General features: G+C 46.0%; 1 protein-coding gene across 4 annotated transcripts in view; it reads left to right on the top strand.

Annotated features, from left to right (window-relative positions):
- Positions 1-25,053, top strand: part of TBL1X (transducin beta like 1 X-linked) — a 177,984-nt gene that overhangs the window by 109,873 nt on the left and 43,058 nt on the right. For all 4 annotated transcript variants that reach the window (XM_081276734.1, XM_081276732.1, XM_081276731.1 and 1 more), the window contains one exon: positions 18,396-18,484. The gene's annotated coding sequence lies outside the window, so the exon portion shown is untranslated. The remainder of the gene's footprint in view (positions 1-18,395; positions 18,485-25,053) is intronic.

The raw sequence follows: 25,053 nt of genomic DNA on the forward strand, positions 1-25,053 counted from the left end.
GACCTTAGAGGGAGAGAGTTTGCATGCGTCTCTTCCTCCAAGAGCATGTTCTATAATTCATTTAACACATGTGTTTGGAGATGGAGATTGCTTCCAATTTTTGCTTTAGTGTAGGTGGCTGGAAATAGAACTATAGGGCTCTTGAGACCAATGACCAGTGGCTTTCCTGAAAGGTCATAGCAGCTGTCCAGCAGGGAGGAGGGACACGTGGGTGGAGAGTGCTCACGTGACCGAGGAGCCAGGAATGCTTGGCATCCTTGGCTTTGCGTCCAGTCCTCATCCGCCCCCAGTCTTTTATATTGGGCAGCCAATAGCATTTCCTTTCCCTGGGGTGGACAGGAGCCACTTACAAAAGGTATATTGCAGGTTCTTTTGCACGTTAAACTTCTTGGGTTTCCCTCATCCTGGTTGTTTTCCGGGATTGTAATGTTACAGTTTCAGCTTAAATGCAACACTCTTGTCTTTTCTGTGGCTGGGGATAGAACCCAGGGCCTCACGTACTGCTAGGCAAGAGCTCTGCCCCTGAGCTACACCCCAGCCCTGAATGCATCCCCTCTAATGTTTGCTGGCATGTTTAGTCTCTGCACTTGAGCCAGACTGCATCCGCATGTTAAAAGCTAAAGCCAGAAGGAACCCGTTGGGAAATGAATGGACTTGGATGTCCACACGCACTGCTGTTGGTACCGCAGTCCTGTCCCTGCAAGGTCGGGTGTCCTGCGGTGAGCACGGCTGGCTTGGGGACTGAGGGGTGTGGATGCTGGCAGGTGTCTGTTCCCAAGTATGCGTACCCAGTGACGGTGTTTCCACGCGGTAATGATGGTGGGAAACGCAGATTCTTCAGCAGAAGATGGTATTCATCAATAAAAGATGAGTTTATAAACGTCATTGTACATTGGCAAGGTTGCCGATGGGTTCCTTCATGTCATTAGCCAGGGTCTAGTGTGTCCTAGGAGTGTGCGTGTGTGTGTGTGTGTGTGTGTGTGACGTGTGCTTTACCTTGCAGATGGATTCCTCGGGAATCTGGGAAGTGGCGTGTCTGTGCCGTCTTTGCAGCTCGGAGCTGTCCTGTATTCTCTTCTTGGTTTTCTGTATTTCTTGGACGTCACTATTCACGCTTCTCTGCCTATGCCGTCAGCAGGGTCTCTCTTATTATCTTGTGACATCACAGCATTAGAAAGTTACCAAATACTGACTCCTGTTTCTCCCTTGATTGGGTCTGTTCTAAGCAAAAGTATTTTCTTTAAAGAAAGCTTCTCAAACTTTGAAATGAAACAGATGATAGAAGAGGTAAGTGGTGACTCAGAGATGATGGTTGGAGTGCTTAAAAGCAAATGCCCCAATAATTTGGGGGTAGAGAGTCTGTGTTTTGCAACATAACAGATTTAGATCCTTGATGATGTTTGTATGTTTTTGTTCCAAAGTGCACTGAATACGTAAGCCGGGCTTCAAGTGAATCATTTCCTGCCAAACTGAATAGATGGCGCTAATCCACGAGGTGTGGCTCGCCATCCCACTTTCTCCCAATAGTCTGCCCCACCAACCAGGGCTGTGCTTGGCAGGACACTGCCCAGTAGGCACAGACACTGCCCATGGAGAGGCCGCGGCTCCATCCCCCAGGTTCCTTTCGGAAGGTGGCTCCTGATGGCTGGCACTTGGAGACCAGTTGCATAGGTCCTGGGTGTAGCCGCGCACAGGGCCAGTTTCAGCCTGGGAGAAGAGGACCTCCTCGTCTCTCTGAACACAGAGAAACCAAAAGCTCTCTAGCCATGGCTGCAAAATCTCCATCATGCAAAATGAACGGAACGGAGTGTCCTTGCTGATGCCCATCCTGTGGGTGGTGTTGAATTAATTCTGAACACAGTGATGCTCCTCCAGCTAACACAGGGGCTGTCTAGTGATGGCTGTGTCCTCATGGATCCCATGGATGTATTCATCTCTAGGCTTATCAATTTCCCAGTGCCTGTGGGGGCCAGGACTGAGCTCCATGTTAAAATGACTGCTGGAGGTAAGGGACGGGGTATCATATCTAAAAGGGGGTTTAATGTAACAACAAGAACCACACAGCAACAAGGGATGTTTTCGGGGCCACCCATATTTCATGGCACCGCACTGGGTTCCGAGCTGGGACTTTGAATGTGGACTCATTGGCAGCAGTGATGGCTAGTTAGTGTGCTTGCCTCTGTCCTCGCCTCTGTCCTCCTGTGGCCCCTGCGAGGAAGGTGCACCTTGTATTAACGAGCATTGCCATTGTCTCTTCTCCTGGGTAGGTGAGAGCATCTCAACCAGGCAGGGTCGCTGCCCCGTGAGGATTTATAGCTCTCCACGATGCCCGCTCACCAGGGGCTCCAGGTGCCGGGCTGGGCTCTCGGCTCACTGCCTGCTGATGGCTTGTCATTAGGAGATCCACAGCTCTTGCCTGGGCTTAGATCAGGGGTCGAACCCAAACTTATAAGTCACTCTATTAAAAATAACTTCAAGCAGAGAAAATTCTAGAGCTTTGTCTTAGCTACAACAGTGCATTAATTGGTTTCATGATGGTCAAGGGGGAGAAAGACCTTATGGGCATAGAATTAACAACTGGCAGGTACACAGAATCGAGTCATGAAAATTAAAAAAAAAAAAAAAACCTGCATATGTCTCTTCATCTTGCCAACTGCATTCCACAAACTCCAGAGCCTTCACCACCACAGAAGCCATTTGGTTTCTTCCACCAGCAGGAATAGAACATGAGCCAGAAATGCAATACATCAAGGTCAGAAGAAATGGGCAAAAATTAAATTGTAGTATATATTTAACATATTAAATTGACGTTGTAAACCCTATCTTGAAATGTAATAATGCCGTGATTTGTTATTTAACTCGGCATACCCAAAATAGGATCAGTTCCACAAATGAACCCTGTAGAAATTATTCATGTGATTTATTTTGATTGATGTTTTGATGTGATATCTGCAAAGTACAACATAATATATTTGGTACAGTTTGGGACAGTCCAAGCTCTAGCGTCTGCATGAAACCACAAAAAAATGGACTTACAATACAGAAAAAAATATTTTTCAAGCAGAAAGTGTTATTTTTAGAAACAATAGTGTTAAAATTAGAACGGTTCTAGTTTTAACTAAAGGTCCCCTATGGGGCTGGGTTGTGGCTCTGGCAGAGTGCTTGCCTGGCATGTGAGTCCCTTGGTTGGATTCTCAGCACCACATATAAATACATAAATAAAAGTCCATCGACAACTAAAATTTGGGGGCTGGGTTTATGGCTCAGCAGTAGAGCGCTTGCCTGGCACGTGCAAGGCCCTGGGTTCGATCCCCAGCACCACATCTCTCCTCCCTGCAGACCATAATTGAAGAATTTTGGTTTCTGCAAGCTTCTCTGTCCCTGGGAGCTATTGAGTGCTCTAAGTGAGCCTAATGTCACTGAGGAATAGGTTACTTTCAAATGAACCTAAATTAAAAAATCCAGCACTGAGGGTGGAACCCAGGGCCCTGTGCATGCTAGGCAGGCCTTGTACCAGTCAGCCCCTTGATACTTCCTACAGTTCCTGAATAGCTTTTCTAGGTATACTGGGAACCACAGGCTTGTGAATCTACATTGTCAAGTGTTCATCTTATGAACTATTATATAATACCAGTCACATATTTCCAGTGAGCATTTATCATCCAAATTGAGATCACTAAAGTTGTAAAGTATACCTTGTCAGTTTGGGAGATTGGGGAAAAGAAATGTATCCCATATAAAAAAAAATTGAGATCTTTTACAAGTTGAAAATGGTAACTACTTTAGATACATGGGACTTAAGTCAAACATATCGTTCAAGTTAGTTTCCTACATTTTTAATATGGCTCCTTAGCAAATTCAAGATTAGAGCTGGGCCTTGCTTTGTTTTCCTTCTGAACAATGAGCATCGGAACAATAGCTCTCATATGAGGAATGAAGGAAGTAGAACTCAATTACATTGTAGATTATGTTAAAATTCCAGCCCAGACCTAGGTTTCATTCTTGCCTTTTAAAAAAATCATCCCACCTGTAATCCCAGGGTCTTGGGGAGGCAGAGGCAGGAGGTTCATAAGTTCAAGGCCAGTCTCAGCAACTTAGCAAAGCCCTGAGCAACTGAGCAAGACCCTGCTCTCAAAATAAAAAAAAAAAAAAAAAAAAAAAAAAATTAAAAAGGGCTGGGATTTGGCTCAGTGATTAAGCACCCCTGAGTTCAATCTGTATTAAAAAAAAATCTAAAAAGATACCTAGCACATCCAAGTGAGTCAAGGCTGTGTTCTGGACTCTGACAAGGTCTCCCTTTTGGGTGTGTCTTGTTGGCCAAGAGGGCTCGTGGTACTCGTGTGCAAGCATCCCGTGAGATAAACAGCTGTTCTCATGGCACTCGGTAAAGGTGCTCCCACGTAGTAAATAACTGGATGGCTGGAGTTGCAAGAGTCTGAGCCAGGATTTCAGCCCAGGGCTGCTTCCTTTGTTGGCCAAAATGCAGCGGCCTTCTTGGAGGAGGGACTTGGTTCAGGTTTTGGTTTGTGGTACTAAAACACTCTCCAGGGCTCTAGAACACTTGAAATGTGTTCCAAACCCAGAAAATTAAATCTCCTCCCCTCCGGCAAAAAAAAAAATATATATATATATATATATATATATATATATGGCGGGTGATATTTGTTCATCTACACAGTGGACTTGCTAAGCACCAGGAAGAGTTCGGCTTCTGACCATAGATTTAATGCTTTCTTTCCTTTTCCCATTGATGGATCTGAGTTTTATGATGTTAGCTAGTGGCTTTTAACCTTCCTTAGAAGGTAAATGGAAAGTCAAAGATGAACAATTCGACAGGTAACTAATGGCCTAAAGTGTAACTTTTGTAGCTTGGAGGTGGGGAGAGGGGACCTGTGGTTTCCTCATAATGGGGTCCCCAGCGCTGTCTTTTCCTGGGTCCGAGACGGCTGTTGCAGCTCCTGCCTTCACATCCACTGTCCACTCCTTCAAGAATAGGGAGGAGCTTCATTGCCTTTAAGGGACCTGTTGCAAAGGTGCATTTCTGACCTCTACTTACAGCTCATTGGCTAGAACTGGGTTACATGGATACCTTCTTATGGGAAGGGTGTGTGTGTTAACGTCACGTACCCATGTGAAATTCAGATGTCCTACTCCTAAAGGGAAAAATGGGTGGTGATAGGCTGGCAGACCCTGCCCTCTCTAGGGGTCCCTGGGCATTTCTTTTGGCATTTGTGTTGTTTATGTTGCTAGCTTTTTGCATAGGAAAGGCCCTCATCTCCTAGCCCTGTGTTTCCTTGCATAATATTGGCACCTATTAAGAATGTCCTCTGTGAGGACGTCTTAACTCACTGAGCTGTTAAAACCTGGTAGGAGTGGCATGGCGAGGGAGGTGGGATGACCAGTAGCGTGTCTTCAGTTTGAGCGGTTAGCTCTTGGCTGGAGACGGGGCTCAGTTCTAGGGCACTGGCCCAGCAGGTGTGAGGCCCTGGGTTCAGTCCCCAGTGCTGGGGAGGGGTGTGAGGTTCCAGTTTACATTGATGCCTTATAAATCCTGAGCCCCCTTGTGCGTATCCGATCATTTGGGTCTTTATTTCCTCACCTTCGCCTCCAACTCTCCATGGCATTCCTCTATCAGTTGACAGGGACCAGGGCTCTGCAGGCCCACGTTCAACCCTGAGTAGGTTGCAAAGTCGGGTTCGTGAAGGTCTGAGATGCAGGTAGTCTTGTTATGAAGAGGACGCTCCCCCGTGTGGTTTTTTTTGTTTCTTGCCGTAGGAGTCATGTGCCGACAGCAGTTCTGTTAATTGCAGAACTCGGAGGTAGAACTGCCGCCATTCATCCTATTAAAATGTGGCAGGGTATCTTTGTTTCTCCGTGGAAATCCGTCTGTGAGGACCCTTTGTGCAGACACAAATGTTATTTTTAGTGGGACAGAAGCGTCAGAAGATGAAAACATTAAGACTCTACATAGCCAGCCCGTGAGGTCACACTTACCACATGACCATAAATGACCGAGATCGTAAATAACACTCCTAGAATGTTGGAAAAATAGAAAAACTCTGCTCCTACCAGGACCATGCGGGCATCTGGACAACATAGGAGCAAGAAAAACGTTCAACGTGAACAGAATGTGAAACGGACTTCAAGAACAGAAGTCCCCTTGGTCATCGTGGAGTGGAATGTGTGTTCTCAATGTCACTTGGATCTTGGATGATCGTTGGAGGTGGGGCTGTCTGTGCACCAAGAGATGTCTGGCCCTGCACATAGATGTCAACAGCACCTACCCACCCACCCCCAGATGGCACCAAAACACAGTAAAATAGGTCGGGCCTCCTACAGCGTCACATGCCTGATACCCAGGGAGACACTAGAAGGATCTGGAGGAGATACATTTTAAACTGGTCCTTGAAGGTGGAGGAGGTAGGGCAGGGAGCTAGATCAGAAGATCAGTCTCATACCGAAATGAATTATTTAGGGTCATACTTAAATGAACGACTATAAGCTAGTAAATATAGTCAATGGAGTGCCGTGTGATTTCCAAAATCTCATTTTTTGTTTCTAGTTGAAGAAGCTGGTTGTAGTGAAAATACTCTCGATTTACCTACATGCATGTGGTAAATGCAGAATTCAGATGCTTGCATTTGGTAAAGGGGTTGAGAGGATGGGGGTGTCTGTATTGTAGTGATTTTAATGCATTCCTTGGGCACTTTCAAGTGATAGCTCTTTAACCTTGGGCTTTATCAGGACTCTGTAAGAGATGCAGATAAACACTTTTAAGTACAATGTTTAGAATCTCTGAAACTAGGAGCCAAAATATGCTTTCTTTCTGTGACCCCATGTATTTTGTCAGTTACAGAAAGTCGAACAATGTGTTGTACTTCACTGTGTTTCTGTGTTTCCGTTCCTAGATAAGGAAATCTACACAGGAACCTCATGCTCTCTAAACTCGGGCCTGCCTAGGCCCATCCTCGGGGTCATCTTGCCCACCCTCATGACATTCCTTGAAGATGACTTACACTCACCCTGACACTTGATTTTCATGTAAATGATGTTAATGCAGCATTGTTATTAAGTCCTTTTTATTTTTAACCAGGGCAGACAGCTCAGACTAAGAATTTGACTTAAATTCCCCCACCTCTTTTCTTCCTCCTGATTTTCCAGCTGTTATCTGAGGTGTAGAGAAATGATTTGGACTAAATTAGATCCAAATATCTTGTTTTTTCTTAGATTTCTAGGAGCGCCCCACCACCACCACCACCACCACCAAGACACACAGCTACAAGTACAGTCCTGAGCATTCTATAACAGCACAATGGGTTGTTTTTTTTGAATGACTGATTAACCTTGATTTACCAAGAACATCCATCCTTATTTTCCAAAAAAAATGGATGAGTATGAATTTAATTGACAAAAGTATTGCATTCTGCTCCTGCATAGCTGAATTCTCCAAGGACAAAGCTAGCCCCAGAATTTCTCAGTTTGATAAACATTCGGGTCTTTCGGAAGTCTTCAAGATTCCAAGGCTATTTCTAGGACATGCCCCTCCTCTACTGGGAACCATGTCAAACGTCGCCTGTGAATTTGAAAATAACTGAGTGCATTTTTTTTTTTTTTCTGCTAAGGGTTTGGATCTGGCTTGTGAAGAGAAAGCAGATACTCGTATACCCTGGATGAGTTAGTTTGAAAACAAACTGGGCAATGATTCTGTTTTTACTGTGCCCAATTTCTTAATATTTTTCTGTAAAACAGAAGGCTCTCTGGAAGAATGACATTGTGCACCAATGTTGCATTGCAGGTTTTTTAAAAATGTGGTAAAATATGCATAACGCAGAATTTACCGCTTTCAAACGGTTCAGTGGTGTGAAGTACATTCTTCGTCTATCTCTAGGACTCCTTCATCGCCTACATTGGAACTCTGTACCCAGTACACAATAACCGTCTATTTCTCCCTGTGCACAGTGCCTGTCTCTGACCACCCTAAGTCCACACTTAAGTGGAATCGTACAACATTTTCCCTTGTGCATCTTGCATATTACACTCAACGTCGCCAAGTTTCACTCATGTTGTGGCACGTATCAGAATTCCATTCCTTTTAAAGGAAGAATAGTAGGTTGCTGTATACGACGCTGTTTATCCATGCCTGTGTCGATAAACACGGGCTTTTCCATTTCCTGACCATGCGTAGGCTGGTGTGCACCAGGAGGTGTAGATATGTGGTAATCCTGGCTTTCGATTCTCCTTGGCATGCCCCTGCAGAGGGAATTGCTAGTTCATGTGGGAATTCTGTGTGCAATTTTTGGAGGACCCATCATCCTGTGTTCCTGTGGGATTATTTTTTGAGGTCTTCATGAGGAATGGTAGCAGAGGGATCCAACGTGACATGTGTTGTCTCATGGGGTTAGCAAATTATGGCCTGCAGGTCAAATTCAGTCTGTACCTTCCTTTGTGCAGTTAATAGTATTTTTCCCCCTTTTTTTAGGAGGGGGTGGTGTACCAGGTTTTGAACCCATGGTTGCTTAACCACTGAGCCACATCAGCAGCCATATTTATTTTTTGAGACAGGATCTCACTAGCTGGCTAAGGCTGGATTTGAACTTGTGATCCTCCCGCCTCAGCCTACTGAACCACAGGGATCACAGGTATGCACCATGCCATGGCTGGTTTTCTTTTTACATTTTTAAATAGTTGGAAAACATAGAAGGATAATGCATCCTGATTCATTAACATTTATGAAATTCGGATTCTACTGGTCATCACTGAAACCTCCCTGGAGCGTAGCTGGGCCCATTGATAGGTTGTCTGTGGCGACTGTGATCAACAGCATCATGACAGAGTGGTAGTATCCAAGGTAGCAGGACCCACGGTGCGTCTGCGATGGCCCTCGAAGAATTGGCCAACTTCTTCATCTGCCAAATGACCTACCCGTCTGCTTTGGCTTTTCCAAGACTGGGCCACAGCCGACTGTCCACCTAATTCACCTCACAGGTGCAAACACCAGTTCCGTCCCTTTCTTCACAGGTGACCATCAATCCTGTGTGTGTAAGGTCGCAGCACAGTGTGAGACCCCATCCAAGTCTGAGGGCTTGCTCATTTCTGCTACGTTGCATTTTCTGTTCATAACTTCAAAACTTGGCTTCCTATCATGACTTTGAAGGAACTAATTATTCAGGAGGTTCATCTCTTTTATCAAAGAACCAAAGGGAGGCATACTTCTCAAAATTCGGTTATTTTATTCCTGTACTTTCCCCTGCCCCCACCAGCTCTGGAAATTGAACCCAGGGCTGCTCTGTCACTGAGCTATGTCCCCAACCTTTTTTTTTTTTTGAGACGGGGTCTCACTAAGTTACTCAGGCTGCCCTTAAACTTGGGATCCTCCTGCTTTGGTCTCGGAGTCTCTGGGATTATAGGTGTACCCATCATACCCTGCTGTTCGTACACTTTGGGGGACAAGGTTTATAGCTAACTGAAAGGCATGTACCTCCATATTTAATCTGAGATATATATCTCTATATATAGAGGTATATATACAGATATAGATATATAATATATCCCTGCAAAGTCCACATTTGGGACTATAGGATGACTTGTTTTACAAAGAGATGTTCTTGACACTCCAGTAGAAAGTTAACATAAAACAGCATCTGTCCCTCTGTGAACTTATTTCATTTAAATGACACCTTACTTTGTTCGAGTGTTTAATTTGTTTTCGGGAGTATCGCCGCCAGGGCTTTGTACCACACCTACAGGTACCTACAACTCACACTGGGGTTAGTGTTTCACCTAAGCAATGATATTGGGGCCTGAGAAATTAGAGAAGTCTTGAAGCAAGTCAGACGAAACTTAAAGCTGGAAGCACATTTAAAATGTATTTCTAGGATATTTAGTTTTCATAGGAAGTGGGCGTGTGTGTGCTCTTTTTGCAAAGTTCAGTTGAGAACCAGTGAACATCTTTCCACTTAAGAAAGCCACAGATTAATGGGATCGAGCGCCATTTGCAAGGATAGCTTCGTTCACTTCCGTTTTGCTTGTGTGACTAAGTTGTTACCCCCAACACACACACACACACACACACACACACCTTTCTTCTTGGCAGTGTTTCCCAGGCAGGGCTCAGACTTCTGGGCTCGTGTGATCCTCCTGTCTCGGCCTCCCCAGTAGCTGAGACCACAGCTGCTGCCTGAGTCGCAGTAATCCTTTGACATACACGTCCCCCATCCATAAAAATTCACTGTATTTGGTTTGACTTTAGCATCTGGTCCCTAACTATTCGGTCAAAGGAGACCATTGGCATTCCTGAGTATTGTGGAAATTGATTCCCATTGGCGAAGATATTTGATTCACAGGATACTTTTTTTAAACATGTTTTCTCCTGTTTCAAGATTCATTAGCACTTTCGGTAGGAAACCCGAATCTCTTTGACAGATGTAATGCTCAACCCTGTGCTGATTGTTTTTATTATGAGACATATTTTCTTGATGTGACCTATGTGGATAATTGATAGAGCTCTTAAATACTCCTTGTCTCATGTGGTCTGTCAGTGCTTCTCCGTGATAAAAGTCGTTTCAAATTAAATGATAGACTTACTGTTCCCCGCAAAATATTTGGTTATTTCTTTTCCCAATGATCTTGAGGCTGAGGGAGGAGGATCACAAGTTTGAGGCCAGGCTCAGCAATTTAGTGAGACCCTGTTTCAAAAGAAACAATGAAGGGCCGGAGATGTGGCTCCGTGGTACAGTGCCCCTGGGTTCAACTCCCAGTACCTCTCCCTGCCACACACGCGGATCCCAGTGATCTTACACTACAAACTGCCTCTTTTGTACCAGTGTCATGAGAGAATAAGCCAGGGTCCTTGCTTTTCACACACATGAAAGGATGATAGGAGAAAACTGACCCGCACAGCCCTCGGGTGCAGGAGAGATGACCTATGTGTCCTCTGGCCCCTGGATTTCTGGGGACTCGGTGTTGTGTGCACTTGAGCCTGTTCTATTCGGCAACGTCAGGTGGTAGGAAAGGGCTTTGAGGAGTCGGAGGTTTTACAGCAGCCGCAAAGGTTTATTGTGTAAGTTGAAAAAGATGAGCGTTGAGAAGTCAGAAGCTGCCGTGAGGCATCTGTCAAGCACCATCTTACAGAGAGATGCTCCGTGGAGTCCCCAAGCGGCCCTGGGAAGTGTCCCGGGACCAGGGACCTTGGTGGAGGTCCATCCCACACTCCTGCCTCCCTCTCCACTGTCACTGAGGATGGTCACAGACCTGCTTCACCCTGGAGTAAGGTTCAGTACGTGGTGTGTTCCTGTCCAAGGTCACTGGCCGTGGCAGGTGACCTGTCCTAACTTCTCAGTGTGTCCCTGGGCCAGGAGCGCATAGCTGTGAGTCTGTGGAGCCACTGCCAGGCAGAGGTGTGTCCACCCTGCCTGCAGCCTGTTGGGACACACGGCCACCCACCATCTGCCTGTGGTCAGTGGCTCAGGTGGAGTGAGTGGTCTTGCCTCCCGTCCAAGTTGCTTGCCACGTGGCCCTTGGAACAGGAAGCGTGCTCCTGCCAGCTCTAGGTCTGCAGCAGTGCCCTCTCACTTGCGATGCCTGGGTGTGTGTCCACCTGCTAAACTCATTTCATGAAGGGGGAGGATAGAACACAGTAGTACCACAGTTTGGGTCTGAAACGTCTTCCCACGGCCAGGGTGTCAAAGACTTGGTCTGTACCCTGTGGCGCTGTGGGAGGGGTGGAACCTCTCGGAGCTGGACTCTGATGGGAGGAAGTTAGGGTACTGGAGTGTGCGCTTGAGGGGGACATTGGGACCCGACCCCTTCTGCTTGCTCTCTGGCTACTGTGGGGCAAACAGCTTTGCTCCCCAGGGACACGCACCATAATGTGCTGCCTTGGCACCGGCGCAAAGGTAATGGGGTCAAGTGATCGTGGACTTGAACCCTCTGAATTCATGAGCCAGAGTAAACCTTTCTTCTAAGTCGATTGCTCTCGTATATTTTGTCACAGTGTCAGAAAGCTGACTGACACAGTAGCCTAACGGACATGACAGTGGAGATCACCTCGGGCACTTCGTCTTCATTAAGCCTGCTGGGGAGTTCGTGTGTCTCTCTGCACATCAGATGCCGGCAGTGGGAACCAGCGAGTGGTTATAAAAATGCCTGGCTGGGGATTTTCTCATGAATGATACAACACTCCGTCATTTTCTTTGAGAAAAAGGTGAGCGGCACTCATGATACAGGTAGTTAATAGAATGTGTGCAGCCTGCTGGGGCCTGGTGTTCAGAAACTTCATTAAGAAACAGACTCCAAGATCAAGGCTGCCAGGGGGTTAGCCAGAGACATGGTTTTGATGACAGCTTGTGGAGTGGAAAGAAGCAGGGTGGGGCTGAGCCGCAGCCTCTTTCTGTAGACATGGGACAGCAACTTTTATCATTTACCCACCCAGACTTTGGGGAGTGAACCACTGAGCCACATCCCCAGCACTATTTTTATATTTGATTTACAGACGGGGCCTTGCTAAGTTGTGAGGCTCTGAACTCTAATCCTCCTGCCTCAGCCTCCTGAGCTCCAGGGATTATAGGCGTGGTCCTGCCAGACCACACAGATTTTTTTAAAAGGAAAATCTTTTCAGAAGTGTCTTGAGTTTAGTTTATGGTTTCCTAGACTTATTTTTAAAGAACACTAACCAATTATGTGCCTTTGTCCCAAATATAGGACACCCCTCTTGTAGGGGGGACCTAAAAACATACAAAGAATACACCACTTAGGGTCACTCCAAGATAAATGTTTCTAGTATTCTGTTCTTTTGAGAAAAGTAACAGGTGAATGATTTTAGCATTTTGAAATAAATGGTTTTCACGTGTGGTATAAAGACTATGTAAACTACATATGTAAATGTAGGAAGAATACGTAAACTTTATCCAAATAGTGACACTAGAGTTTATAATAATCTAAGTGAAGAATACATAACCCTTTTTGTATGCCATACTTATGACTTCTTCGAAGAAGGCGTGTCCCCCTTTCTGGATAGAGAGAGGCATACATTGACCACAGGGGCAGAAAATGGTCCATCTACACAAAGGGTTTTCTAAATGTGACTCGGAAACGATGTGAGAAAATGATTGATGGGTTGTGATTGAAAAGAGGCAGGGATGGTGTCCTGGTTTTAATTCCCAGTGGGCGGAGGCTGGTGTGGAACTGCCCCACTTCTTGACACTATTAGTATGTTAGAAGTAGCATTTGCTTTTGTAAGTTGTTATCACCTGGCACACTGATCCATTGTGGCCGACCACTGTCATTCTGCATCTCGGGCTTCCAGAGTCTGTTTCCTAAGTCGCATTGCTTGTGTATTTCCCTTGGAAAACGCGTGAGCCTCTAGCAGTGGGAGCCCCATGTGTTTAGTGGCAGGGTCTATTCATCATGCATCAGAAAACCGCCTTGAACGTTTCAACACGTGCAAAGTGGTCGGTGGAGGCACTGGACGTAGACCGAGTGGACCTTGGAGAATGGTCTGGGCGGTGCTTAGGTGCACAGGGAGCCCAGGAGAGGCATTGCTAGGGGAAGAAGGCACGTCAGAGTATGTGCTGCCTACGGCTCCGAGCTGTGAGCACATCAAGGCACAGAGGGACAAGGTGTTGTCAGGTGCCCGAGCAGCTCCTGGGCACTGTGGAAGTCCCTGAGCTGACCATAGCCCCGTGAGGATGGGAACCGTGGCTTCTGCAAGACAGAATACAGGTCATCTGAGCAGATAGCATTCTAAGCACTTTATGCATTTTAAATTGTCAGGACTAAGTGAGTTCAAAGCACTTCAGAGCAAGCCAGGCAAACACATGTGCGGGCTGTTTCTCTTTCCATCTCCGTTTAACCCCTCGATGCCGGTCCTTTTGGATTGGGGGACCATAACAAATGCCTACTAAGTAACCTGGAAAACCTCATTCTATGTCCAGTGCATTGACACAGGCCTGTAATCCCAGCTACTTAGGAGGCTGAGGCAGGTGGGTCACAAGTTTGAGGTCATCTAGACAACATTGCAAGACTCTAACTCAAAATTTAAAAAATTAAAGGTGGGGGATGTAACTCAGTGGTACGGTGCTTGCTAGCATGTACAAGGCCCTGGGTTCAATCCCCAGTGCTGGCCCCATCCAAAAAACAAAAAAATATTCCAAAGTACATACTTTGGCATACACTCTCTACTTATTAAAAATCTCCAGTTGATGGGCTTCCGATTTCACTGGTTGTGCATTTTCCAGGCAACAGCCTTGCAAACATTATCCCCGATTTATGAGGCACTTGCTGAGAAGACCCCCCTGCCCCAGGCGTATTCTCCACCTGGTTTTGACAGTGAGTTAGACTCTGAAGGTCAGCAGTGTCGGTGTGACCAGGCTGGGTGAATGCTGTGCTTGGGTCCTCTCCTGAGGTTGCAGGCAAGATGTCACCTGAAGTGTCCATAGGGCCCTTGAGGATCCACGTCCCTGGTGGCTCTGTTGCATGGCTGGCAAGTGGCCACGAGCTGTTGACAGGAGGCCCCAGACCTGTTCCTTACTGGCGTCTCCATGGCCAACTAAAGGAATTTTCTTGTACAGACTTGATTATATTTTATCTAGAAAGAGAATCCGTAATCACATTGTCAAACATTTTGTTTTACAATCGATCAGAACACATCCTGTCGCAATCCATCAGCTACTTATTTTATAAATTTGGACCACACAGAAAGAAGCATTCTGACAACCTATGGAAATAACCCTTAGGCAATCCTTTCTGAATCTTCAGACCTGTATTATGTTTATCTTATGTTTTTTTTTTTTTGGGGGGGGGACCATGGATTGAACCCAGGGGTGCTTAACCACTGAACCACATTCCCAGCCCTTTTTATTTTGAGACAGGGTCTCGCTAACTTGCTTAGGGCCTCACTAAGTTGCTGAGGCTGACCTCCAACTTGAGATCCTCCTGCCTCAGTTTCCTGAACTGTGGGGATTATAGGCACGCTACACTGCGCCTGGCTACCTTCTAGTATTTTTAAACCTCCTGCAAAATAAAATTATCCAGGCAGCAGCCACAAAGAGATGAACTTGGTGCTTCTGTGATTTGTTTTCTTGTAAGAGAGCTCCTCAGCCTCGGTACTTGACTCTTTGGTCTGGATTAATCTTGGTTGGGGGTGGGTGCTGTGTACCCCCTGTAGGAGAGCTCCACCTGTAGTCATGGTATGGAGGAGTGTCTCCCGATGCCTGGTGTCCTGGGGCAGGGGTGGGAGGGAGTGCTTATGCACCCAGTGGCACATGCATCTGAATGGGAAAGTCATCTGGTTTGCCCCCAACAGAAAAATAGCCCGGTATTCTTGGCCACAGGGCAAGTGGCTCTTAGGCTGGCAGGTCCCCAGCTCCTCCTTGTGGGATTGCTGCCTTTGTTGGCTACTTGACTTCTGTAGCCACGTCCTCTTCTCTCCCCCTAGGTCAGGACAGCTCAGCTTCTGTCCACCTCTCCTGCTTTCCCCTTGGGTTCTTGGGAAGGAGTAAACTGATCTCCAGAGAGCAGAGTAGGACAGTGGCACTGTTGGGTAGGTACTTCCGGGGAATGCGAAGTAGATGCCCAAACATAGGCTTGTGCGTGCATGTTCATAGGAGCCATATGCTCACCACCTGCTGGGCCAAATGCAATCCATTGACGTAGCGGAATAGTATTCAGCCATAAAAAGGAATGATGTGTGCTACACCTGATGGAAGTGAACATGCTCAGGGAGTGAAGGCAGACACAGAAGGTCATAGGCCACGGCGTGTGGTTTGTACTGACAGGATGCATCCTGCTTGGGCAAGTCCAGGAAGTCAATCCAAGAAGGGAGTGGAACAGCGTCCTTACCCAGGTAGAGGATTACCTTCTGGAGTCGTGACAATGTTTTGGAAATGGGTATAGGTTCTAGTCACGTAACATATATAAATGCCACTGAACTATGCACTTTGAAATGGCTAGTTTTCGCTGGGCATGGTGGTGCATGCCTGTGACCTCAGTGGCTCGGGAGGCTGAGACAGGAGGATTGCAAGTTCAAAGCCAGCCTTAGCTACAGCATGGTGCTTAGTAACTCGGTGAGACCCTGTCTCTAAATAAAATACAAAATGGGGCTGGGGATGGGCTTTCTGAGGTGGCTCAAGTACCCCTGCGTTCAATCCCTGATGTGGTACATCATTCATTCATTCACCTAGCATTCCTTGTGTATGCACCCCATGACCAGCCTATGCTGTAGAAATCTCATGGCCAGTGGTATATTTTTTTCTTTACACATTCTGTTATTGGTGCATTATACTTACATGTAATGGTGGGATTTGTGGTTACACATTCTCATATGCAAACAACAGAACAATTCTTGGGGCCAATACCTCTCCCCAGCAATGACCAGCGTTGCGAAGGCAAAACCCACGGTGTACATGTCGCTTCTCAAATCTGCTGGTCCACTGTCTGCAGAAGTTGGTCTTGGAGCTGCACACCGGCCACACAGCAAGCTGTAAGACGTGCATGCGTGACTTAAAGGTCAAGGTGAATGCACCAGGGAAGGAGGGCTGGTGGATCAGGAGTCCGTCAATTATTTTGTCATATTTGATTACAGCCTTAATTGTTTCCAGAACTGTATCAGCCCAAGCTCTGTTTTGACCTACTTTTCGTGGAAAGGCAGATGCTTTCTGAGTTGCTTGCCCAGAGAGCCCAGGGTGTATGTCGGCCACACCAGGAGCCCAGGGCAACAGGACAGGGAGACTTCTTTTTATATCTGTCAGGTCTTGCCGTTTGGTAAAAAGAACATGTTGCAGTTATTAACATCATCTGTGTTTTACACAAATTCTTCACTTACATCAACATCTCTTGCTGGCACAGTTTACTGATAATGATTCTACTGAAAATGGAAGTCGGTCATGACCAGATATCAGGGGGCCAGATTTCTCGTTTTCGTGTATCCTTTCTATCAATGAGCTAATTAGTTCTGATGTGTTGCGTAACCACAGAATGTTATGAACCAGAGTCGCCATGCCCAATTTTTTTCTGTGTTGATCACACGTAGGAGATAAGTTAATTACACTTAGAGAGTTTTGCAACATATATAAAAGATAATCTTCAAGACTCTAATTTGTGAGTAACCATCTGTTGTGGACCAAAGAAAATAGGAATTTCATTTCTAAAGCTTTTTCCCTGAACAGCTTGTAATAAGAGCTGTCTGTATATTAATTACTTATTGAATTATTATGGATTGTAATGTTTTAATTTACAGGCAATTTGGAGCTTATTGTGGTGAAATCTGCTCATATTTTGATACTTGATGACATTTAGTAATTTCATCATAAGGCTTATTCCCTGCCCACTCCCCACCCCTCATAATTTACAGCCCAATCCTGCAAACAGTAATTTGCTTTCTGTTTCCGCTTACTCTAACAAGTATTGCTGTGTTTATCTCCACTAAAGATTTTTCTTTCCATAAATCAGTGGGTTTTTAAAAAAACTTGATAAGCAAAATCAATATTCCTTTGTTGCTGCTTCATTCCTAAGCCCTTTAATTTCTAGAGTTGTGGATATATTCTGTATAAATCTCATTACTCTTTTTGCCTGGTATTACTTTCATCTTGTATATTCTTAGGATTTCTTTTCTTTTTCTTTCTTTTTTTTTAATGCATTGTAATGAAACCTGGAGGCTCATGAACCTGCCTGTAGAATCTCTTTAATTTCCTTCCTTTAAACAGTATTACTATAAACACAACTCAGTGGGAATAATTTGCTTGAACTTCCTGAAAACAATTTACAGGGTTCCTTATAAATTCACTAATAAGAAACAGCTTGAGCGTGCAGCCTCGTGTGGATTTGAATCGTGTTAAACCTGGTACCTTTTGATTCTGACTGAAAACTGTTGAGTAAGAGTTTAAAGAAAATGACGGTCATTTAATTGTCTTGGTTACTTGGTTTTTAGATGATTCTGGATCATTTCAAGTCTCTAAGAGACGAGGTTCATTCACAACCCAGGACAAGAAATTTCTTACGGACAAAGGGGAAATGGCCCATTTGTTTATAGCAACTGAAAAATAAAAGAGTTGTGCATAGTTTATCATTTGCACTAAGGTATTGTCCGAAAACGAAGATGTTTTGATGGACAGTCATTTGCCAAAAAATAACCAGCAGTAGCAATATCTGAGCTAAAAGTGGTTTTATCTAATTTGAGGCTCTTTTCTGCCATCATGTTTACATGCCTCACTGGCTATTTTAATTTCTCTTTTGGGTTGTTTTGCTTTTTGCTTTGCATCCAGCACCCTGTCATCTGAGCTCGGGATTAAGAAACCTTTGGACACCATGAGGGACAAACCTGAAGGCCTGGGGGTGGGGTGAGAAGCCAGCACACCCCCAGAGATCTCTAAGTCTGCTTCTCCAATCTTGTTTCTCCCCAGACTCGTGCCTGCAGACGGTCTGCGGAGTCTACGATCGGATGCCGGGCAGCCCACTGGTCCAAAGGCCTCCACATGACGTCACCGTAACGGTAAGCATGTGTCCTCCATGCTAGTCCTGCTGCCCGAGATCCATTTGAGAAGCATTTCACCAAAGCTGAACCCCTGTTTTAAAGTAATCTTCCCCTCCCCAAAAAAGAGAACTTGCAGATATTCCTCTTTGCAGAAATTGAAGGTAGTAAGAACATCATCAAAGGCTTATAACTATGTGGTCAATTCTGCCTGAGGAATTAGCCTTGTGATGCCTTCCAAGAATTTTGGATCCTGGACTGGCTATCATAAACTTCCCCGAGTCTTGCCATGAGAGGGAGACGCCATCGAAAATCAATCTCTCTTGTCAACATTATGAATTGGAATTAAGCTGAAGCATTAATTATAATTGGGCACTTGAGTATAGATTTTACTTGGCTCCTGTACCTTAATTCTATGCTTTATTAGTTTCTTAATATGATTTGTGTCTATCTGCAAATTGACTTGCTGGTTAACCTTGAAACTTATTGGAAAATCATGTAGGTCACTATGTATAAATCTGCTGGCATGCCAAGCTTTACAAGGTAGCAGAGAAAACGGTTACATGTGTACAGGTGTCGAGTTGAAGGCCACACACACAATCAAAATTGACACCCAGAGAAGTTCTGTGAAGTTATGTTGACACCTGTGGGTACCAGGGAGAGGTGCTCTTTTGATTGGGTATTCATGTGGTGCCTAGGAAACATAAGTGTCAATGCAATAAATATGCGTTGATCAGATTCCTACTGTAAGACATTTGTAAGTGACTTGGAATTTCTTCTACTCTCCCATAGTGGGCAACTTGTAGATGGCCCTCTGTGATCGTCCTCAGAAATGGGACTGTGTTGTTCCATTTCGTGGGAACTATAGTAGCTGTAGGCCTTCCATAAGGCTGGGAATAATCTGCAAATAACACATTAGGAAGTGAGGGCTTCTGACTGCACCGTTCCAACGCGCGCCTGTCAGTCATCTGTAGCATGCTTTGGTGATAGTGTCTTCTTGGATGTCAGTTTTAAAGTGCTTGGTATGCTCATGAGGAAGGTCCACATTTCGGAGTGTCACTGTTGACGTTATCAGTCAAGATGGATTTCAAACCAGGAAAAGACAAGATAATTGCCCTGATGTAGATATGGGGAAATGCAGGAAAGACAAAGAGCAGGTATCAGTTTTATTAGTTCTTGGGGTGGTTGCTGGTGTTACTCTAAGGAAATATCTGAGACGGGTTGCTTAGAGGGAAAAAGGGTTTATATGGCTCGCAGTTTTAGAGGGTGAATGAATGTCTAGGCAGTGCAGGGCCAGCCCTAGCAAGGGCTCCCTTAGCTCTGTGACCTCATGACATCACTCTGGTGGAAGCTCACACAAGAGGGATCGTATGGCAAGACAGGAAACGGAAGGGGCTGATCTTGTCACCTTCCACTAAGCCTCTGCAGGCCAGATGACATGGGTAGATGACCCCACTTACGATGCTAACACTGGAAAGACTTTCTATGGCCCAGATGAATCCTATGTATTTAGGTGGAAAATCAGTGTTTGTAGAGGTTTCATAACCAGCCCATTTGTGTGCCTGAAGTTCAAGGGTCTGGTGCACATCATGTGGAGTCTCTGTTCCCCTCTCTCTCTCTCTCTCTCTCTCTCTCTCTCTCTCTCTCTGCCTCTCTCTCTCTCTGCCTCTCTGCGAACTGATTTCTGGCTAGAAAATCATTGGAATGATCTGGACATTGGAAATATTACCGCAAACACCCAAGTCATTAGAAAAACAGGACAAAGTACTCCTGTGTGGTAGCAGTAGCTCTCAGTGTTTCCTGAGCAGACCTGCTTGAGAGGCATTCACTTGGAATCCTGAATACGAGAACTTGCATCCAACTGTAGAGAGGTGAATGTTAGAGGGAACATACACTGTTCGCCATGTCCGTCACCTGGCTCCAGAAACGAGCTTTCTAACAGGTTTGCCTTTACTAGATGGAGCGCTTTGAAGAAGGTGTGCTTCTGGGCTGGCCTCCAAGCTCTTTTCTATCACTGAAACATCTGCGAATTGCACAGGGGTTTGCATGAAGTCTCAGCCAGCCATTCATTAACCCACAAGGGCAGTCAGGCCTAGAGAAGACCCTTTCTGAATGCCTCTTTGGGAGGTGTTGTTATCCACCAAAGAGCAGAGTTCTTTTCCCAGCAGACTTGTTGGGGGCTTTCCCAACCCTGTAGTTTCATGTTGCACCGAGTCTCACGCAAAGATATCGACAGGTTTCAATTATTTACTACAAATGAAAACAATTTAGGTTCACAGTAGAAAATACAGACAGTGCGAGTGCACACGCACAGATTAAGTCCAACACAGTTCCACCCCTAGAGATAACTGTAAGCACATTTTGAAGCGTGTATGTGTGTGCAAAATTTAGCCCTGTGCATGGTCCACTCAAAGCCGTTGTTTTGCTAACTTGTAAAATGGCAATAATAGGAGTAACAGCCATATTTATGTCAGAATTGTGACAGGTCCTGGAAAGCATTTAGCACTTAACGCTTCATACTTAGCAAGCATAGAGTACATGTGTCATGTTGCTTTTTAAAATCATCTTAATGGCTACGTGGTATTTCCCATGTTTTTACCACAGTTTATTTAACCACGTCGTCTTGGGGTAAAGAGCTTCATCACATAGGAGGAAAAGATGTGCAGGGTCATAGAAGAGAGCTGGTCCCTATGCAAGACTTGAGAGGCGGTACATCTGGATTCACACAAATATGAAAAGTTTGATCTTAGACCAGCTCATATTGGCAAAATGAAAAGAAGCTCGAGAAGGACATTATAGAGGAAGCATCCAGGGAGTCTGTGACCGAGGCAGCAGAGAACCCGATCATTTCCACGAAGAAGCTCAGAGAAGGGCCCCTGGATTAGGGGGTCACGTGGAGCCCATATTCCAGCTGTCTGGCTCTGGGTGCAGACCTGAACCCTCGTCCAGACAATTACCCCCGCTAATGGAGGCTTCCAGACTGAAGGCCAGCAGGCTGCCAACGGGAAGGAGACGCGTATGACTTGTTTTGAGAGGCGTCTCCACAAATGCCATTGGCCTGTGCTGGTTTTTTTTTTTTTTTTTTTTTTTTTTTGCTGTTGCAGCAGCACAGAGAGTGTTGTGGCTTCAACTGCAAGTAGAAGGGGTTCTTTTCCCCCCTTTTTGCGTAATCACAGTTCCAAAGCCCTCAAATCAACATAATTGAAGGTGTCTCTCATCAAAAACTGGGTCAGGCAGGAAAATAAACACGGTTGCTCTCATGAAGAGCTCCCTGGCCTTCGCCCTTCTCTGGAATGAGGAGGATCTGTGAACGGTGCTAAAGCTCCCTTTCAGTTTGGACGCCGGGAGGGGTTGGAAAAGATCCACCCAAGTTCTCAGAAGTGCAGGGCTGGAAGCCTTTCCGGAAACTGCTTCAGAGTTAGAGAGGCTTGGGTTTCCGGCTGCACATTCTAGAAGGATGCCCGGGCGCAGGCCTCTTTCTTTGACGGAATGTGTAGGCGCAGCCTGGCCTGGCTGACTGTCCTTGGTTAACTGGTAGGGCTGAGGGGACCTGTGGGGACGCGACATGTTCTGCCCTGGTCCAATGCAAAGGCCCCTTGAGGTGGCTCTGGGACAGTTTTCAGAGGTGGCTAAATAAGCATACTAGCTGACCTGAGCTGGGCATTGACCGTGCGGTGGGCCCTGCTCTGGGTCTTCACATAAAGGCCTGAATCCTCATGCCCTCCTACCAGGGAGGAAACTGACCGCCTCACAGCCTGCAATCCCAGACTGAAGGTGCAGTTAGGAATCAGGCTGTCTACTCCTGGTCACAGGCCCCCGAGTTAAGTCCCACATCCCTGGCACTTGTGTGGCTACCAGGACATTGTCTGCCTGCTCTCTAGCCAATACCCTGACAGAGCCAGTGAGTTCAGAACAGGTAGGAGCCCTCGGCCTGATGAACCTCTAATTAATCCATACTGCAACTGGCACGGGCATCTCTAGCTTCATGCCACTTGTCCACAGAGAATCACCTTTGACGGAGAAGATGGAGGTGGTCTCCTCTCTGCAAACATGCTTGATCCTTCACCCTGAAGGCCATCAGAGAGGCCGGTCCTCTTGCCCCAAGACAAGGGGGCATAAGGCATGTCATTAAAAGTGAGGTCAGCCAGATGTGGTGGCATACACCTATAATCTCAGCAACTGAGGAGGTTGAAGCAGGACGATCTCAAGATTGAGGTCAGCCTGGGCAACTTAGTGAGACCCTGTCTAAAAATTTTAAAAAGGACTGGCTGTGCAGCTCAGTGATAAACACTTGCCTAGCATGTGAGGCTCCAGGTTCAATGCTTGGGACCACTACCACCACCAAAAAAAAAAAGGCTATTTTCATAAAACACCCTTCCTTGTATGCGGGCGCGTGCGCGCGCACACACACACAAAAAAAAACTCGTGAACTTTTTCTGTCTAACCTTGCTTCTTGCAAATTCAGAGGTCTTGTCCCCATCAGTCAAGAATTTAGCTCTTCTATGAACTTTGCTTTCTTGGAAGACTGCTACTTCTTCAGGATACCTTTGGGGACACGTGGGGAACTTTACATGACTTGTACAGGCACCTTGTTAAGCTTAATGAGCTGTATGTCAAACAAAATCTTTTTTTTTATACTGGGGATTGAATGCAGGGACACTCGCCCACTGAGCCACATCCCCAGCCCTATTTTGTATTAGAGACAGGGTCTCACTGAGTTGCTTAGCGCCTCACTGTTGCTGAGGCTGGCTTTGAACTTGCAATCCTCCTGCCTCAGCCTCCCAAGCCACTAGGATTAGAGGTGTGTGACACTGAGCCTGGCCAAAGACAGAATCTTGGAATTTGTAGTGTTTTTGTTTAGTGTTGCCAATTACCATGCCTTAACTATAGTAGGTGCCCAGTAATTTTTCTGTCCCCTTGGATCTCATTTTTTTTAGTGACAGAAAAAGGGGGGCAGAATTTTTTTCTTTCATCCAGCGTGAGTAAGTAGGAGACTCCACAGGTGCTCATGTGATCGGAAGAGCTGGTTCCCAAAGTCGTCTCATTCTCTGCGTAGAAATTATATGTTTAAAGGAGTTTGTTTAAAACGATATGCAGTATTGGTGATACTTAAATAAAGCTCACAGGAGGACTTAGAGTCGTTATAATACCTGCCATCTCTGACACCTCGACCCAAAGCCAACCACTGTCCCATTGACCCTCAGTTGAATATCTGGATCTTCAATGGAGAAAATCAAAAGTGGGGAGGGGGCTGGGGGATTCACTTCCTGGTTGACTTGGGGTTGGCCTTTGGCCGAGGCGGCGTGGTAGCAACGGCCCCCCTTAAAATAGGGGGTGGAAAACATGATGGAGCCATGTCAGGAATGTCAACCCTGGGACCTCATCTCCAGGGGCTCCTTGCCAGGGCGGTTTAGAAAGTGCTGACCGGCAAAAGTGCTTTTTGTCAGGGGACACGAGGCAGGCCCAGGAGCATGTCCTGTGGCCTCAGCCTGTGGTTTCCTCCTTCAGGTTAAACCATTGGTTGCTCAGGGTTGTTCTGTGTTCCAGTCTCTCTCTGCTGCGAGATCCTGACTATGCCTCGGTGGTGGTCTCCTCGTTTGTAGCTTGCAGAAGAGTGAGACCAGACGCTCTCCAAGGCTGTTCCTCCCAACTGCTCTGACCCTTGCAGTCGGGGTGACATCTGCCCTCCCCTGCATGGTGCCGGTTTAGGTTTATCTTTCCCGACTCGGTCACCTTCCAGGGACTCTGGGTTGACTGCAGTTTGACTGGTAGGTGTGCTGACCTGGTTCTACCCCGTCCAGAAGCTCTCAGGGGAGAGGCTGAAAGCACAGAATTCTACTCCTGTCTCCATCGCTGCCTGTTAAGGGTCTGAAACCACAGAAGCTCCAGTTGTGGAACAAGGAATTGCCAAACTTCAATTCATGCTGGGAATCAGTAATTTCTGTTTCTTTTATTGTTGTTTATTTGGGGGGAAGGGTCAGAAATTCTGTAGAGGTTCAACTTGTTAAAAAAAAAAAAATTTGCTTTTGTCTGCATAATGACTCACGTGATGTTGCAGCTGGGGTGCAGAGATCAGCTGACAGTCGCACACGATTACTTTCTATATTTTATTAACAGTCTTCAAATGAAATTTGAAAAATTCCTCGTTTACCATCTCTGAATGCGTCGCATCCCAGAGGCTGATGGAGACGTCTGTGATACATTTGCGTCGGGATGTGTAGTGGCAAGCTGTTTCTCGAGTTCATTCTTGAGGCCCTACTAAGCCTGAGAGACTCCTGCCTGTCTGTTGTCTCATTAGGAGTTGATGATACGCCAACCAGAGGGCTGCACCTGGGCAGGATGTAAGAATCCTGAAGGATCAGGTTTGCCTCTGCACCGATTCCTCCTCAGCAGTGTGACGCTCTTGCCAAAGTCTGTACAGAGCTCCCATGTTCTGTTTTTGATCTTTAATTTCTTCCCCTTAAATAATATTTCACTTCTTTATCGGGGTGTATACTCTGATTTCACAGCTTCTCTTTGAGTGTCTTTACTTGGCTTCCTAAGGCGATGTCTTCGGAGACATCAAGCAGAGATTGGGACACATTTGTGTT

Source organism: Spermophilus citellus (assembly GCF_964194105.1).
Source record: "Spermophilus citellus genome assembly, chromosome: X".
Lineage (NCBI taxonomy): Eukaryota > Metazoa > Chordata > Mammalia > Rodentia > Sciuridae > Spermophilus > Spermophilus citellus.